The sequence below is a fragment of the Lonchura striata genome, chromosome 3 (genome assembly GCF_046129695.1).
Source record: "Lonchura striata isolate bLonStr1 chromosome 3, bLonStr1.mat, whole genome shotgun sequence".
Lineage (NCBI taxonomy): Eukaryota > Metazoa > Chordata > Aves > Passeriformes > Estrildidae > Lonchura > Lonchura striata.
The window spans coordinates 26,209,382-26,225,986 of record NC_134605.1 but is presented as its reverse complement, the minus strand read 5'-3'; the positions used below and the strand labels follow the sequence as shown (position 1 = coordinate 26,225,986).

Here is a 16,605-nt window from a genome sequence, read left to right as displayed (position 1 = left end):
CTCCTCAAAAAAAAAAAACTTGCTTTTATCACTGATTTTTTTTTTCCTTGGTAGATTCTTGTAACTGGTGAATAGCCTGAGGGTTTTTTATTGACATTTGTCAGTTAGTCGCTGAGTGTGGGCAGAGGAAATGCAAAGAGTAAGTGATGTGCAAGTCCTCACTTCTAACATGTACTTATCTACAAGAGGCTTCTTTGTAGGAAGGAGGTTCCATGTAGCACTCAGCAGTGCCACCACACCATCATGGATATGCCTGTTCCTGTGCACAGGGGAAATGACTGACAGTGTGACAGGGCAAGGCTTTGAACCATGAAAATTCTCTGGCTTTGGGCTTTTCTTACACATTTGGAGGGTGGGCCCAGTGTGGTCTCTTTTGAGACAGTAATGGTTTGCTCAGTTATTGCTGTAAGAGGTACCCAGTTGGTAAAAGCCAGACATTCAGCTCAGTTTAGAGATTGCAAAGGTTTCAAGTCACATAACATGAGCCACTTGAATCAGGCTGGACTTGCCTCCTTTAGAGACTCAGTCGTGCATGAACATACAGGTGGCTGATGGCTCAATTCAGAGTGGACCTCAGTGGCTTTGTAGTCAGAAAGGATCATTTTGTTCTTAACTTTTCCAAAGCCTGTCCAGTCCCTAGTGCTCAAAGTGTGTAGAAAGGGATGGGGAAGCAATTCCCAGCTTTTTTGGCAGGTGCAATCTGTGTCCTGCTGTGTGGCCAAACTCCTCACATGTGGGGACTGCGCCAGGCAAGTCCCCGGACACTTGTCCTCTCTCCACCATGCTGCTGAAGAGCTTCCAAGATCCAGACACGGTAATATAGCTATCTCTGATTAATCATCACTCCTAAATACAGACTTTCTTGGCTTGACAAGCTTGTCTGATGCATCCCATAAATCACAATTTGTTTGACTGCGAGAATGGAAAGTATTTATTTGAACCATTACTTTCAAAAAGGAATCTGCCATGTATGTGAACCTCCGGATCATCCTCAGGCTTCTCACAGGCTGCCCACCTCACTTGTATTTCACTCAGAGACCTAAGGACATGTGACAAGCAGCATATCCCAGTATTTAAGACATTTTAAGTATGGCGAAACCGATTTTCATATGATGAGAAGAGATTTCCTGCAGCCTATAAAATTGATTCTCATCCCTCTTGACTCATGACATGCCGTCTGTGTGGCAGAAGAAGTTTTGCATAACTTTTAAGAGCCCCTGCTGACCTACTTAACAGGCATCCACTGCTACATAATGTATTTAGGTCAAGTATTATGTTTGAGCTTATCATCAATCTTGTAATAGTCCAGCTCACTGTGAGAGCCACAGGTACATGATTGATGCAAACATTCCATAGGGTAGAGAATATTCTTGTCATTTTCTTAAAGGGAGGCCTAGCGTTAGGGTGTTGCTATTTTTGTTGGAGAAGAAACAAGGATTGCCAATCACAAGCCCTCCCAGCCTGTGCTGCTGCACCCCTGGTTTTCTCCCTATATTAAGAATACCCAAACCCACCTATAACAAGGGATTTTTACTTCTTTTTTTTACATTATTCATTTAGACTAGACAGTAAACATATGAAATCTATATTTTTATTATTACATGTTACAGACTGTTTCTTACTTCCAAAATAATATACCTGGAAATTTTGTACCAAACCATTTTGTACCCAGTCATTCTGTCCCTCCCCTGATTGCAGTTCGTGTTTTAGCCATATTTTGGGCAGGCTCTTAAAGCCTGTATTTTCATAAAGTATTGCCAGCACACTTCCTCATCCAGATGATATTAGTGAAGTGCACATTGGTGTGAGCAGTAAATTGTTGCAAAGTTCTGTGACATCTTAATGCTCTGAAAGGATGTGAAAGACAATAACACCACTGAAAAGACCAGAAAAAAGGCCCTTTATAGCTATTGAATAATATATTAGCTTTTAACACTGTATGTACAAGCAAAATGGGCTAAGGTATAAAATCAACAAAATAATTACTTATACCAGACATCATGTATTTTATCAGGATCAGAACTGCATGACCTCAGCCCCTGGTGCAAATGGGGTTTGATTTGGTATTCATTACCTCAAAGAGCTGTAAATACCTGTGGCCCAAGTGGAATCTACCCTGGGGGCTGATGAGATGGTGTCTTATTTGTGTGTAATTTGGAAAGAGTTCCTCTGAAAAAAGCCTCAGTCTGTTGTGTGAATGGACCCGCAGGAATCGTTCCCAGTGCCTAAAATGTGCCAATGAGAGGACCTGTGAGCAGCTCCTAAAACGTGCAGGTGGGTACCTGCATACAAATGCTTCTAAAATTGACATGTACAGTGCTGTGCATCTGAAAATCTATACTGCACTTTTTAGGAGTACATTACAGAGTCTGAACTGAGGGAAGAGTTACATGGCAATGAAATATGCATGAAAAAAGTCCAATTTATACATGGATCCCAAGAGTTTGGTGACTTGTCTCCTTTCCTTCCCTTTCAAATGCTGTGCAAAGTTTATCAGTTTGTATGACAAATTAGTTTGTGCTGTCTCTGTATTCCAAACAGAACTTCCATGACGTTATTTGCTTCTTTTCTCAAATATTTTTGGAGGAAAAAAAAGAGTAATGAATGTACTAACACACCTTTCTCACAAAGTAAGAGTCTACAGTCTGAACTCCCTCACTTTGAAGGTCTTAAATGACACCTTAATGTTGCTCTAGTTTGGTTTAATTTGTGATACAGCTGTACTTTTTCTGCAAAACTTATTTCCAGAGTTTTGGCTTGTCATATTCAAAGGTTTCAAATGTTGAGCTTAAATTCTGGCTAAATAAAAAATGAAACAAGTGAAGCGTCTTTTATATGTATATTTTTTTTTTCTGATACTTAGAAATATGCTTTGTGTCATCCTTCAGGAAAATTATAAGAAATTCAAAATTCAGAAAGAATTTCTGTAATATAATTCAATTTATGTCAGCAGCTGTGGATTCCTTGCCTTGAGTTCACTGATACCAGCCTGAGAAGGAGTGGGCAGAGGTGAAATTCCTTCTGTCAAACATAAAGTCGGGAAAATAGGGAGGCGGTTGTATGCAAAATAGAGACACTTACAGCGTCTGCTTATACACTATTTTTTTTTTATACATGCAACAAGAGGAGCACTTCTTACTCGGGATAACATAAATAACCCGGGCACAAAATGTTTGAGGAAGTGCACTTGGAATTACAGCCTCATCTTAGATAAAGTCAGGACTTATGTAAGTGAATCACTTCTCTAAATGCAAACAAATGGGCTCTTTGTTTGGTGGACAGTTGTTTCCCAAGCTGTTGCTGCAGCTCATGTCTGGGTGCAGCTTTGCCTTTTATTTGCTTTTTTCAAGGTAGCTGTGCAGTGAAAGGGAGGAAGGGAGAAGGACAAAGAGGGAAGAATTTCATTCAGATGTTATCTATTATATAAATATAAATAAATATATATAATTATATATATATTTATATTCTATTTCAGATGTTATTCTATAAAGATTGCTGAGTTTCCTCTATTTGGAGCATTAAAAAGCCACAATAGTTGTTTCTTTCCTCCCTTGTAGAAGGTAATACTTACCTGGTGTGGGTCCACTGAGCCAGCTGATGTAAAGGGAAGTGTTCTGAGTGGAACAGCTTCAGAACCTGGTCTTGGATGTTCCAATTCCTGCTGCAAGTGCCTTTGATTTCAAAATGTAAGGGAATAAGTTGTGAGAACATTCTCTAATGTAGGATGGGTGAATGTAGATATTTATCTAGATTTTTGTTACAGCTTTTCACTTTAAAATTCTTAGAAAGTCGGAAATACCTTCTAATCTTTTAGCTTCCTTTTTCCTTTCTATTTAACAATCCAGCAGCACATCCTTTGATCCCTTTCCCCAAACATTTTGAAGCACTTGAAATCATTTCTTGCCATGTTGTTATTTATAGAGATTCACTAAATGAAAAAAGGCTCCTTTTCTCTTGCAGGTATATGCATCATTTATAGTCTGGCTTCATTATATTCTGTACTGTATCAACTCCTGTAGGAGAGTGGTTATGTAATGCTCTTATGTCATTACATTTACATGTATTAAATTCCTGGCAGAATCATATTCAGTGGAACAAAGGGTTCATTAGCAGGACAGAAATGCTTAACTTGGGAAACTGCTGGAAGAAGTGAGACACATTTCCAGTCTGATATTGTTGATATGCAATTATATATTATGTACAGAGTTGATGTGGGATTAGCTAATCCCAGATGACAAGTATAAATGTGATAGAAGTTGTTCATTCAAATATCTTTCTGCAGTGGTAACTTTGCATAGAAGTTATCATGGTTAAATCTGGAATGGCTAGGATGGGGACTTGCTGCAGTGTGACAGAGCACTGCCGTTCCCACCATATGGGAGCTTTACAGAGGACCAGCACTCATCCACAAACTGCAAATACAGGAAAAAAAAAGTTACTCACTGCCACTTATTTACATGTGAAACTGGTGTAGAACAAATTTATGGCCTCGATTGTGTTATGCATTTAAATATGTTCTTTATTCTTCTATCTCTTTTCCCCTGTCAGTGAAGCATTATGGTGGGAGATTCCAGGGAGAGCACCTGGGCACATTCCTTTGCACAATGTCAGGACTCTGCCTGAGCCAACTTCAGAAATGGATCATTTTAGTTTTGTTGAAATGGCAGTTAAATAGCAGGAATATATCACGAGTTAAAACTTCATTACTGGGGAGCAATAAAAATACATCAAGCCTGGAATATTGTCTAGGAGATCAGATTTCTTGGTTGTGTTGACACTTTAAAGAAATATGTTTATTTAAGGAATAGAAATTCTATATACTGGAATACTACAGTGGTAAATTGCATTCTAGTTAGGCTATCTCTGATGTTCTAATTTTATCAGCCAACAATGGACTGTGTATCCTGTGAAAGTCAGCTAAAAAAAAGGCAAAAAATAATGCTAAGGGCAAAAATCTTTCTTAACCTTTCTGTACTACTTGGCTGGGACTGGTATTGAACAGTGCTTGGAGTCTAAAAACATTTAATTGTATTTGTTAGCACTTTTTCATTGGGTTGCAGCAAGGTATGTTCAGGTGTAGATGTGCTGAAGACAGCACAAAGAAATGTATCTGCTTGTTATTTCCATGAGGATGAGAAGCAGGGGACTCTGGGTTTCATGCAAACCTGGAAACAGGGACGTTTACAAGTCTCCAGACTTCCATGTCTGACAACTTCCCTAAATTTAGATGTTACGGCTGTTTTTGTGGCCTGAAAAGTCCAAGTGAAAAGCACAAGTGTAGATCCCTAAAAAGGGCTACCTGGAAAGCACTGTGATAAATATGTCTAGTTCCTTCCAAAGCTGTGAGGAAGCGATTTTTAACATATTTCACAAAAAAAAAAAAAAAAAAAAAAAAAAAACGCTGCTTGTTCTCAGCTTTGCAGATGGTTTCCCAGGTTGACTTGTTGGAATGATAAGGAAGGACAAAGGCTCATTTGGCAGAACAAGAACTCTGTAGTTACTCATGTTGAGAGCATCTGTCTTGCTCATGTACTTGTAGGTTTGGGGCTGAATAGGCTGTGGAGAGTTTCTTCTGGCTTCATTTATGGGGGACATTCTTGGGGGATGATGAGGTGTCTACAGCTCCACTTGTCAGTGCTGAATCACACAGACACGCTGGCTGCCCTTGCAACTGCTGCAAGACAAACCCAGAAGTTTGAAGGATGAAGTGTGAAGGCCCCAGTAATTTCAATGTGACCACAAGCAGCTTCCATGGAGAACAAGAAAGCACAAAGCTTCCCTTTAAGGGGAACCCTCCCATATTTATTCATTTATATATTTATAGAGGTGTACCATGGCTTGTGCTGAAGTTGTCACAATTTAATAAATCAGTGTGGAATTCTGCAGCAAATAACAAATAGCTTGCTCATAGAGGCCATACTTTTGTCAATGGTCTCAAGTGGTTGAAGGCTGTGTCTTGCATTTGCTTTCACTCTCAAATCTTTGAGAATGCTTTTTGTAGCAGTTTGATAGTCAGGTATCAAGATAGTTTCAAATCAGTATCAAGGATGATGGAGGTATTGAGACGTAGGTCTGCTATCAATTGTCACTATTGACAAACAAGGGTAGGAATTTAAAGTACTTGGCACAACTTCCTACTTTAGTTCTGTGGGGTTGGTTTAAAAATGCTGTCTTTGATGTAAATCAAATGGAGCAAGATTTGCAGTCTGCATAACAAAGCCCAAATGGGTCTGCAAAACTAAGGCACCACATATATTTTCTCTTCCTCCTGGTTCTAAATTCTCTTTAGTTCAGATATTTCCAATGTATTTTCAGTGTTTCAGTATTGCTGCATTAATGATGTGCTCCTGTGGACTAGATGGAAATGATACAATGTAGTTTGCAAAAATATGTGCTTCAAGAAATACAAACACAAAACCAAATAAAAAGGTTGGGTGAAGATGTGCATCCATTCACTGTTTGGCACTAAAATCCTGCATTTCTGTTCAAAGAGGTGCATTTCCATTTTGTGGTTTCAAGCACCTACTTGATTTTTCTAGATTCAGTATTTATGCACATCCTGAGGTTCAGACTGGTAAAGTCTGACTCCTATTTTGAGGCAAAAACGGCCAATTGCATTGTGGGAAAGCAGAGAGCTCTTCAAAGGTTTATCAATTAATTCCTTCCATTAAAGGAACAGAGGGAGAAAATGCAAAAATCAAATAAATTCAAATATGCTTAAAAAGACTGATAATAGTCTAAAGGAATGACATTAAAAAGGCAGGAGGAACTTCAGAAGTATATAAGACACTGTTAGCTTTTCCTTTCAGCTTCCAAGCTCCATAGTGATGCTGCAGAGGGTGTTGCAGGAATGTCTTCAATCCATGGCATCCAAAAGGCCTGGAAGATGCACCAGCAGCTTCCCCTTTGCCTCTGGCAACAGGCATTGAATCTGTGTGGCCCTGGTCATAGAGTTCAGTGGGATCAGTGAATTTCTGCAGAGTCTGTGCAGTGGGAACTGCTCCCTCAGGATTGCAGAGGAGCAGGAGCTCATTTCTCTGCAGATGCCACATAGATATTGGTCATGGCATCCATGTCTTCAACCCTGTGATGGGGTGGAAGAGGAGCCGAGTTGGAGATGTGCTTGTGAGGATCTGTCTGTGCCATCCTTTTACTTGACAAGTTTATAGACCCCAAAATATGGTGGAAGATGTACCCACAGAGAAGGGATTTTATTTTTATTCACAGCACAGGGTGGAAAAGGGCTCTATTTGTAGATCTCCTCTGCACATGTAAGGAACAAGTCCTGGGTTTGATTTCATCCAGATTTAGCCTTGAAACAAGAAAAGCTAAATGTGCAAGATGGCTGAAATTCAGGATATTGAGTGTGTTCAGTGAAAAACTACCTTAAAGTAGCTTTGCTGTCTCCTCACATTGTTTTTTTACTGACAAGAATAAGATAAGAAATTGTAAAAGTGACAAAGGTGTTAGAACAAAAGAAGACAAAAGAAGGTGTTGCTTTTAGGAACTTTGATTTACTCAATCTTGCTTAAAAACATTAAGCTTTTGCTGTACAAGTATACTTTGAAAAAAGGATGTCTGTCTTTCAAGATCTTGAATGAGAAAACATTCAGGTTTGTATCAGGCAGAGCTTACAGATTTTTTTTAGGTGCAAGTTTAAAAACAGACACCTTTTTTAAAAGAGATTTTAGGGTTCTTTCTTTGTAACTTGACAGGATGGTTTGTTCATGTCATAGTCTTTTGATCGCGCAAAAGAAATTGAAATAAAAAATGTCAATGCTTCCACTCTTTTGATCCAGCTCCCTTAAGTATTGCAAGAGGAATATATCAGATTGTATAATTTTTTGACTTTGCTTTATGGGTATAACCTAGAGTCACATTTTTGGCTCTAACCCAGAGGGCTTTGGAGGCTGGACATTTGTGGATCCAACCCAGAGCACTTTGAAGCCATTTCTGCATATTAACAGTGCCATATTTTTTTCCCAACTGGAGAATAATTTCCTAAGTAATTTCTACTGCTGACCACTCTTCACTCTATTTATAAAAGAACTACAATGGGGTTTAGCTTTTTGTTTTTAAATACTGGTAAACCTTGAATTAGAAATATAAACCTGTGACTATGATGGGTTATTCTCTCCTGAATATTTCTGTAAACCCTGATCACAAAAACTGTAGGGAATGTTTTCTGTAGAACTGAAATTTAGCAGAGAAAACAAATTCTGATGTTTGTACAGAGTCTGGGGTTTTTATATATGTGTATAGAAAATAGTGATTCTAAATTTATTTAAATGGATTATTGTTTTACATAAACGATAAGCTGCACTTCAGAGCAACCATTTTCTAGGATTTGTTTTGTATCTCATGAAATAGTTAAAAGCAGCTTAAGCCTTCAATTCAGATTAATCAGGTGCAGGCCCTCAAGATGGAAGATTCTGTCAGGAGTGGTGAATCTGGATTTGTAGTGTGCCCCTTGTGTCTTTCAGGAAGCACAGGTTGAAATCCCCACTGAAGCTGCTGGGAGTTTTGTTTCTGATTTCTGTGGGTTTAGAATTTCACTGTAAGGATTTTTAGGTACTTTTTAAAAATGAAAAGGTGACCTGTTTAATACTGACCCAAATAATTCACTGCACAACTTCTGTCCTCCTCAAATTCCCACTCGCAAGCCCATAAACTGAAAGAAAAACTGCAGGAAAGTAAAAGTCTGGATTTCAAGTGAGAAAGCCACTTGAGATCTCTCCACATCACGCTCTGGCTGGTTATTCCGGGTAGCAGAAGTGGCTGAGCCGGAGCTATTATGATCCACAGCACTTTGTGAGGAGTGGGGAAGCAGAGACAGAAACTGGTGCACTTAGAAAATGCCTTGAGAATGTTCGTGACACAAGTGGCTGCAGCTCCCCAAAGGAACTGGCACCACGGCACACTCAGCGCTGCTGGGCCCTTTGAAAGGGGAGTTAAAAAAATCCACTGTGGGATGCAATGAAGGCACTGATTCTGCCAGTGAGAAAGTAATCCCAGGAATTCGTCAAATTCCTGCCACAGTCACACCCAAACGGATGGCGCTGAGTCTCTTCTTTGGGTTTTGAGCTCTTAATTTCTGGAAAACAAGAAAACTGAATGAAATACATGAAGATCTAGAATTGCAGAACAGGGAAATGAAATTAGTTTGTCACAGGAGATTTTTCTTTTATTGACATCTTTAGTTTGTTTTGATGTCTGTAATTAAATCACTAATTATGTGTTTCTATTGCAGTGGTCATGCTTTTATTACATAATTGCTACAAGTTTTTCTCTCCCCACTAACAATATTTGTTTAACCTTAGTGCATACTATTTACATCCTTCAGAATGGAAAAGCTTAGAAACAGTGTTATTGATTGTTACAATTAACTAAATCAGAAGAGCTCAAAGTTCTTTGCCATAAATTAAATATATTTGTGGCACAGGATCAAAGAAAATTAAAGGATGAAGCAATTGCTGTCATTAAACAATAAATATTATTTTTATGCCAATTGATGAAAATAAAGCAGCAACCAAAAAAGGCAGGAAAACAGAGGAATTTTAAAAGGAGGGGAGAAAAGTTTAGCCTAGGGTAAAAACATCATTTAAAAAATAATTTTTACTGTGATCCTTTGAGCTTCATTCTGTGTTGTCTCACAAAGCATCTGATTAGGTGAGATGCAATTCAGTCACCTTCTCTTTTTTTTTTCCCTTTTGAGTTTAGGCATAATTTTTGTCAGTATATTTCAATGTATTCATTAATTTTTCTCATTTGTTTATTTTATGCAAACCATAAGAGACATTTTTTCCTCAGTGAAGATTGCCTCTTTATTTTATTTTGAAATATTTGTATATTTATTTCATTAAATGAGATAATGCTTTTTCTTATTAACATAATTTCCAGTACATTAAACATATTTCTCCACAGACAGAAGAGAGGAATCAGATTAAATGACAGTTAAATCACTTGCAGCAATTTCAACTGTTAAAAGAAATAAGTGTCTCTGTTTTCTTTGTGATCACGAGATGTGCTGTAAAGGGAAATGAAATACTAAAGAAAGGAGGGAAAACATAAAGAAATAATGACTGACTTATTGCAGTAATACCACTGAGAGAAGAAAAACTCACTACAAATAAAAGGAAAAATAATATAGTGGTTTTGAAAGTTACCAAAATTCATTTCTTATTGATGAGATCAGTGTGAGCCTTATACTGAGTAAACTGAGGAGGGGAAAAAAATAGCAAATCACACCCAAAGCCAGACAATACCATAAACTGTGGGCAATGAAAGATGGAATAAATACCGTGCATTTGGAGGGCTGTTACTCTAAATGCCTCTAATTTTTAAATAATTTATATTTCATCACATTTAGGGAGGAGAGGAAAGAAGAAATTATCTCCTGGTGAGCAAACCATGCCCCTCTGCTGCTGTGTTCAGGGCTCTCCAAATATCCAGGTGTCCATCCTGCAACTCCCTCCCCTTTTCTTGGCAGATGTGGGGCCACAGGAAGGAGAAAAGCATCTTTTATTACCTCTTTTAATAAGATCTTCCAGAATTATTATTATAATATTTTCTCTCTTAATTATATTTTTTTATTATTGTAATTTCTAGAGCCTGAACCAGCTGCTTTGAAGAGATCTTGGGACTGAGGTGAGGCATTTCTAAGGTAATGTTGATATTGTTTTGTCCCCAGTCAAGATTTCCTCTGTGCTTTTAGCTGTAAACCAGTTATTTTTCACCAATTTTGTGTGCCTGATTTTTTAGTCATGAGGAAGGACTAGTGCCATAGTTGCCATTTTCCTTATTTTTCTGTTTCCCATCAGTGCACTCTACAGCTTCACTGATTTCACCTTCAAGCTCAAATCAGAGAGGGTATTCTTGAGAAGGGAGACCTGTTCTAAGTCCCTGCTCTATCTCAGAGTTAAATAAAATGATAATTTTTCAAGAATTTAAATGACAGTATTTTTGCTGTTAAATGCTTGATGGGGAAAAGTGGTGCCATGGGGTGCAGTATCCTCCCTTATGTGACGTGGTGCAGGGAGAGAGGTGGAAAATGTCACCTTGTAAGGCTTTTAAGGAATTGTTTCCTGGGGCTGGAGAGCAGGCTCTGCATTCCTGCTTGTGCTGATCTGCTGCACCTAGGCAGGGGATGCTGCAGGGTCATCACCAAAGACTTTTGCACTCTGAGATTGGTGTCCCTTGGATCTCCTTTGGAAGTTTTATTTGCTGTGCCAAGGGGCCTGGTTGGGCAATGGAGGTGGTAATGGAATTTAGCAGTTGAAGAGACTGAAAAATCACAGAGCATGTGAAATGTAATTAAAAAAATAAACCAGGAGCATCTGCCACCATCCTCTGTGGACACCCTGCCAAGCAGAGTCACATCTGTGTCCCTGGAGGGGCACCAGCCCAGCCCTTGCTCACAAACGCTCCAAAGCCTCTGGTGGGCACAGGCCAAGGGTCACTCCAGGTTCTGCCACACGATCCCTGCCCAAGGAAGTTCTGCACAACAGAGAGAGCTGGTAAGTGGAACTCAGTGCACAGAAACATTTCTAATGGTGGTGCTCATACTTACAACCTTCATTACCATATTTTCAGGGGGCATAATAATCATTAACGTGTTTATTGTGCCCTTGTGAGTTGGGGCAGGGACATTATCCTTTTTCACACACATGGAACTGAAACGTAGGCAGCTCGGTGCTTGTGCACTGAGCTCCAGCTTGTGTGGGAGGGTTGCCAGAGATCTGCTCCTGTTTTGTGGCTTTTCCTGCAGGATCCTGACCCTTCTCCATGGCATTAGGTTCTTATACAAGGTGTCTAAATAGGAGATGAGTTGTGCTGGGTTTCCTCTGCAGTCAATAAAGGGAGACAGGGATCTCCAAAAAAAAATTCTGATCTCCTCCCAACTGACTTTGGAGGGTGCCTACAACACCTGTTTGCCTCATTGAAATACATTAAGAGAGACTTTTGCATCTCTCCGCTCTGGACACTCACTAAGGACAAGATTCGGTTCAAAGCCACCATGAAAGAGAACATTTCCCTTTTTGCCTGTACTGAAGAGGCCCAGCACAGTGGTAATTAACTTCTGAAGATCCTTCATGGTGCTTACAAAATGTGACTGCAACTTAGAATGTCACAGGAGGGGCAGAAACAAGCAAATTAAAAGTTAGGTTGATGAGGTGTGAGGTTCAGTGAACAGATGTCCTGCACAGGATTTTGTTGCAATCCAGTCATCCTCTAAATACCTGTGAAATTCTTAGCTCTGTGAACAATTGTCCTTTTTGGTTTCATTGTGAACAATTGTCCTTTATGGTCTCAGAGGTGGAAAGGCAGGATGATCCAAACCTTCTCTGTGTCCATTTTAGACTTGAGTTTTTAGAACAGTGACTAAAAGCTTAGCTAACCATTTTTAAAGAAACTGTTTTAAAATCAGGTAGATGATGAGAGCGATGTCTTTCAGAATTTACCAAGTTTATATTTTGCATATTCCATACCGAGGCTGTTTCTTTTCTTGTGACATCGCAAAAAATGAAATTAGTTTTTGACTGGGAGGGGATGAAGGTGTTCTCAGAATAACATGATTTAGCTTTTGGGAAATATTAAAGCATGACTACGTTGGACCTTTTTATGTTAGATAACAGCAGTTTTTCCATTCCGCACTAAATACTCCTTTCAGATTTCTCATCTTGCATGATATTGCCTATTTCATGCCTCCAACAAAGTGGCTGAAACAAGCTCTTTCCCCAAACTCAAGATATTTGTGGATAAAGGATTATTACCTGTGGTATTTTTTAAGCAATGAATAAATTACAGCATTGTTTAGGCAGATGCAGACAAGGTATTGGGTTTCTTGTCTGATGCCACAGCAAGGCTTTGTGTCAGAGTTCAGAGCATTGTGCTTGGATCAGTACGTTTAGGATCTAATAGGTCTGGAATATACACTGGAATATTTTCTTATTCTGTTTTTCATATAGTATTTTGGCTGAATGTCCTCTTCCATTGTCACATGGCAATATTTTAAAATGAGTGAGCAAATTCTCTTATTTAGAAGGGTACTCAAATTCATCAGTATCTTGCTGTTCTGGACGTGCATGGTGGTACTGCCGTTCCATGCTCCTGGGCTTTGGCAATAATGCACCTGCCTTTCTTGGAGAAGGGAGAGCACACCAGGCTCATGGGAACACTTCAATGCAGAAGGGTGCCTTGGGAATTGTGCTTCTGACAGCATTGGAGAAAGCAGAGTGAGACTTTACTGTTGGGTTTGGTGGTTGGTTCTTTGTTTTTATTTGTCACAATAGGAATGGCAAAATGAGAGAGAAAAAAAAATAAGGTTGATTGCTCTTCAGAGAAGACCTTAGACAACAGAATCTCTCCATTCCAGTGACTCTGGTACATGTCTGACTTGATTATTCCTGTCCTTTTGAAATATGAGGCAGCTGGACAATATCTTGACTGAAATACATTGGAAGAATATGGAAATGCAAAGTACAGCTTTTGTGAAAAGCTGTTCCCTTTATCTATACCTACACTTGTTGATTCTTGTGACTGTGATGCAATTGATTATCTCTAAAGATGATTCTCCCTGAGGTGTGAGGACTGTGCCTTTTCCTAATAGATGAGCAGATCTCATCCAGTTTCTTCCAGACTTGAGGCAGCTCAAGGTTAGAATTTTTAACTTTTGTTTTGTTTGGTGTTGTTTTTTTTTTTTTTTTCCAGTGACTGTCAGTTCAGTTTTACTTTCCAAAATAAAAATCCAGAAAAATGCTGTAGCGTCCTCTGAAGGCATTCAGCCACTCTGTTCCTGAGTGCACCTCACACTTAGTCCAGCTTTCTGAGGACGTGAGGTTCAGCCTGTGGTCTGTTCCTCTTCTCCCTGCAGTGACTTTGGCATTTCTAAACCTGCTTGCAGAGCAGAGCAACATCTCAAAGTCATTATGTTTTATGAGTTGCATAATTACCAGTGTCTGGATATGGGGATGGGGATACCTCAGTGAGGAAAACATGGACAGGGCTCATTTCTCTCTGTTGCCATTTCTCTCTGTTGGCAGCAGTAGTGGGACACACCAGAGCATTCACTGCTGTCCTTTGCACGATGAGGTGCATGAGGTGGTGTGACAGAACAAAACGTGATCATGGCAAACCAAGTTTTAGTAGTTTTCTTGCTTTGTGCAATGGATCACATTTCTTTTTATGGGGATTCAAATGGAAAAAGTGGCTTAGATGGGAAAAAAAAAATCTCTACATTCAGTGTCTCTTGATACTTCCAGCAAATGGGAGCATAATAAAATGATTGTGTTTCTTGAAAAAATTTTGGTTAAATTTAGCTTTGTTTTCTGCTTAAAAGGGGGAGGGGGTGGAGAGATAATAAATGTCATTTGAAAATAGAAGTGTCCTTGGTTTCCTGTTTTCAGTAGGCTTAAGATAATTCATTTGTTCTACTTGTAGTTTGTCAATTGATGCCTCCCTTCCAAAACTGTCTGTGGGTCGCCTTAGCCAGAGTTTCCTACAGTTATTTTTGCACTATTGTTAAACAGAACCATGCAGCATGTTGCTTTTCCAATTTACTGCGTGGGATCTGCACATAGTTTTCCATTGTGGCATATTTGTGTCTTTGTCACTTTTATTGTTTATATGCCAGCATATGGCCAGAAAAAAACAAACTTCTTTCTTCAGTTTTCTTCTTTTGTATTGTTTAGTCCACAGTGCCTTTACAGCAACAATTTGTAAAAATCAAATTCATGGAATGTAATTGGTTTGCTTGAAAAAAAGAAGAAAATGGGGAGAATACATCTCAGGGATTAATGCATGTTTAGGAATGGCTATATTTTCCTACCCAGAGAAATGGCTATATTTTCCTACCCTTTTTTGCACATAGGTCAAAAAAGCCAATGCCTGTTTTTATTTAAACTTCAGTTTGGTCATTTAGGCTCATATATCTCATCATTCCACTTGCACAGACATTAGTGCTTATATCAAGATCTTCTCTAGAGCAAGCATCACCAAAGTCTCCCAGCATGGATTTCAGTGCCTGACAAGGACCAGATGTTTGCATTTGTGGGATATGGAACCCCAAACCCAGCAATTGTTGCTTTATTGCAGTTATCTAAAATTGTCCAGAAATATATGGGGTTTTTAACAGTACTGACAGTGTAGTTATTGTTTTGTTCAATGTTTAGGTTGTAGAAAAGACCATTTTTTATTAATTTCTGTGTGGCATCAATGCTTACATGACACCCTGATAAAGACAAATTCTCGGTTTATCTACTACTAAAAATCAATACAAACTAGGCCATATCCATGAAGTGATCAGCTCTGTCATTCCATAGATTATTGGCACCCACTGGCACATGGTTTGGCTGTAATTTGAGGCAGGAATGTTGCTGTTAGCACGACTCCTGAAAAACAGGAGTTAAATTTTAAAGCAAAATAATCATTCATTTGCAAAACTCTGTTTTCTTGTCAGTGCACTTCCAATGTACCACATATTTTTAGCAGTAACTAAAGACCAGTAACCAGTTTGGAATCCCATACAACAGATGGATCATTATAAATGCACGATGTTGGCTTCTCCTGGATTTTCCATTTGTTGGAAGCTGTTGCACACCACACAACCTACCATGTAAAAGCCTGCTGGAAACAAAATACGAATTTTCTGTAGTTTCTTTGGTTAGTGAAGTATTTTCAAGAATACCAACAGTGATTTGAGGTAAAGAATCCCTGCAGCAATTAGGATTCATTTACTGCTGGAGCACTTTATTAATTACGCGTTTGTAACCACATGGATGGTCACAAAACCATTCACACATGTCTGAATTTCGAGATTTGCAGACAGGAGATTTAACGTAAACATGGAAATGTTAAACTACTCATCTGTAGCCTGCAAAGAAGATAACAAGAAGGATTCTGTTCTTGGTGTGATTTGTGAACAATGCTAAGTAAATATTCATCGTTAATATATAATAACTGTTGCTTTTGGCAGTTCACTTTTCATTTAATTTGATAATGTGTCCAGTAAATGAAGTGGTACAGGCTGCAGTGTTTTACCATCAGAATTGCATATTTTCAATCATTGTTAAATGAAGGCAGCTCAAGGCAAAGCTTTAACCCCCACTAGTTTTGTGTGTGATAAAAAGAGAAGGCGCTATCAATCTTTATTGTCTGTCTCGCTTACTGTAATTGCATTCAATAGTCCACTGATTCTGTTGTCTGTGCTAATGTCAGGAACAGGGAAGAGCCAGATGCTCAGACTTGATCAGATGCATCCAGTGGCCACTTTGATAAGTTGGCAGCAAGGCTCCGGCTTCGATGATAAATTGTGAGTGCTGCAGATTATGAGCAGCTGAACACCAGGAATGTGTGTGGGGAAACTTCTTACCTGCTTGGAATCTGGCATTCCAGTCCCAGCCAAAAGCCAGCTCAGAGGTCATTCCAATGCATCTCGTGCTGGGAAGGTGCCAGGGAGTTATATTCTCATGGACAGCAACATAACAAAAAACCCAAACAGCCTCAGAGTGTTTTGAACATGACATTGAATAGTACCAACACTGTAAAATGTGTTTCAAAATAGTCTCCAGTAGTTATGGTTACATGATTCAACAGGAGAGCTTTGGA

The 16,605-nt window shown here is 39.0% G+C and overlaps 1 long non-coding RNA gene across 7 annotated transcripts in view; it reads left to right on the top strand.

Annotated features, from left to right (window-relative positions):
• LOC110469084 (uncharacterized) overlaps positions 1-16,605 on the top strand; it is a 429,868-nt gene that overhangs the window by 99,567 nt on the left and 313,696 nt on the right. For all 7 annotated transcript variants that reach the window (XR_013339669.1, XR_013339663.1, XR_013339667.1 and 4 more), the window contains exon 2: positions 10,609-10,647. This is a non-coding gene — a long non-coding RNA (uncharacterized LOC110469084). The remainder of the gene's footprint in view (positions 1-10,608; positions 10,648-16,605) is intronic.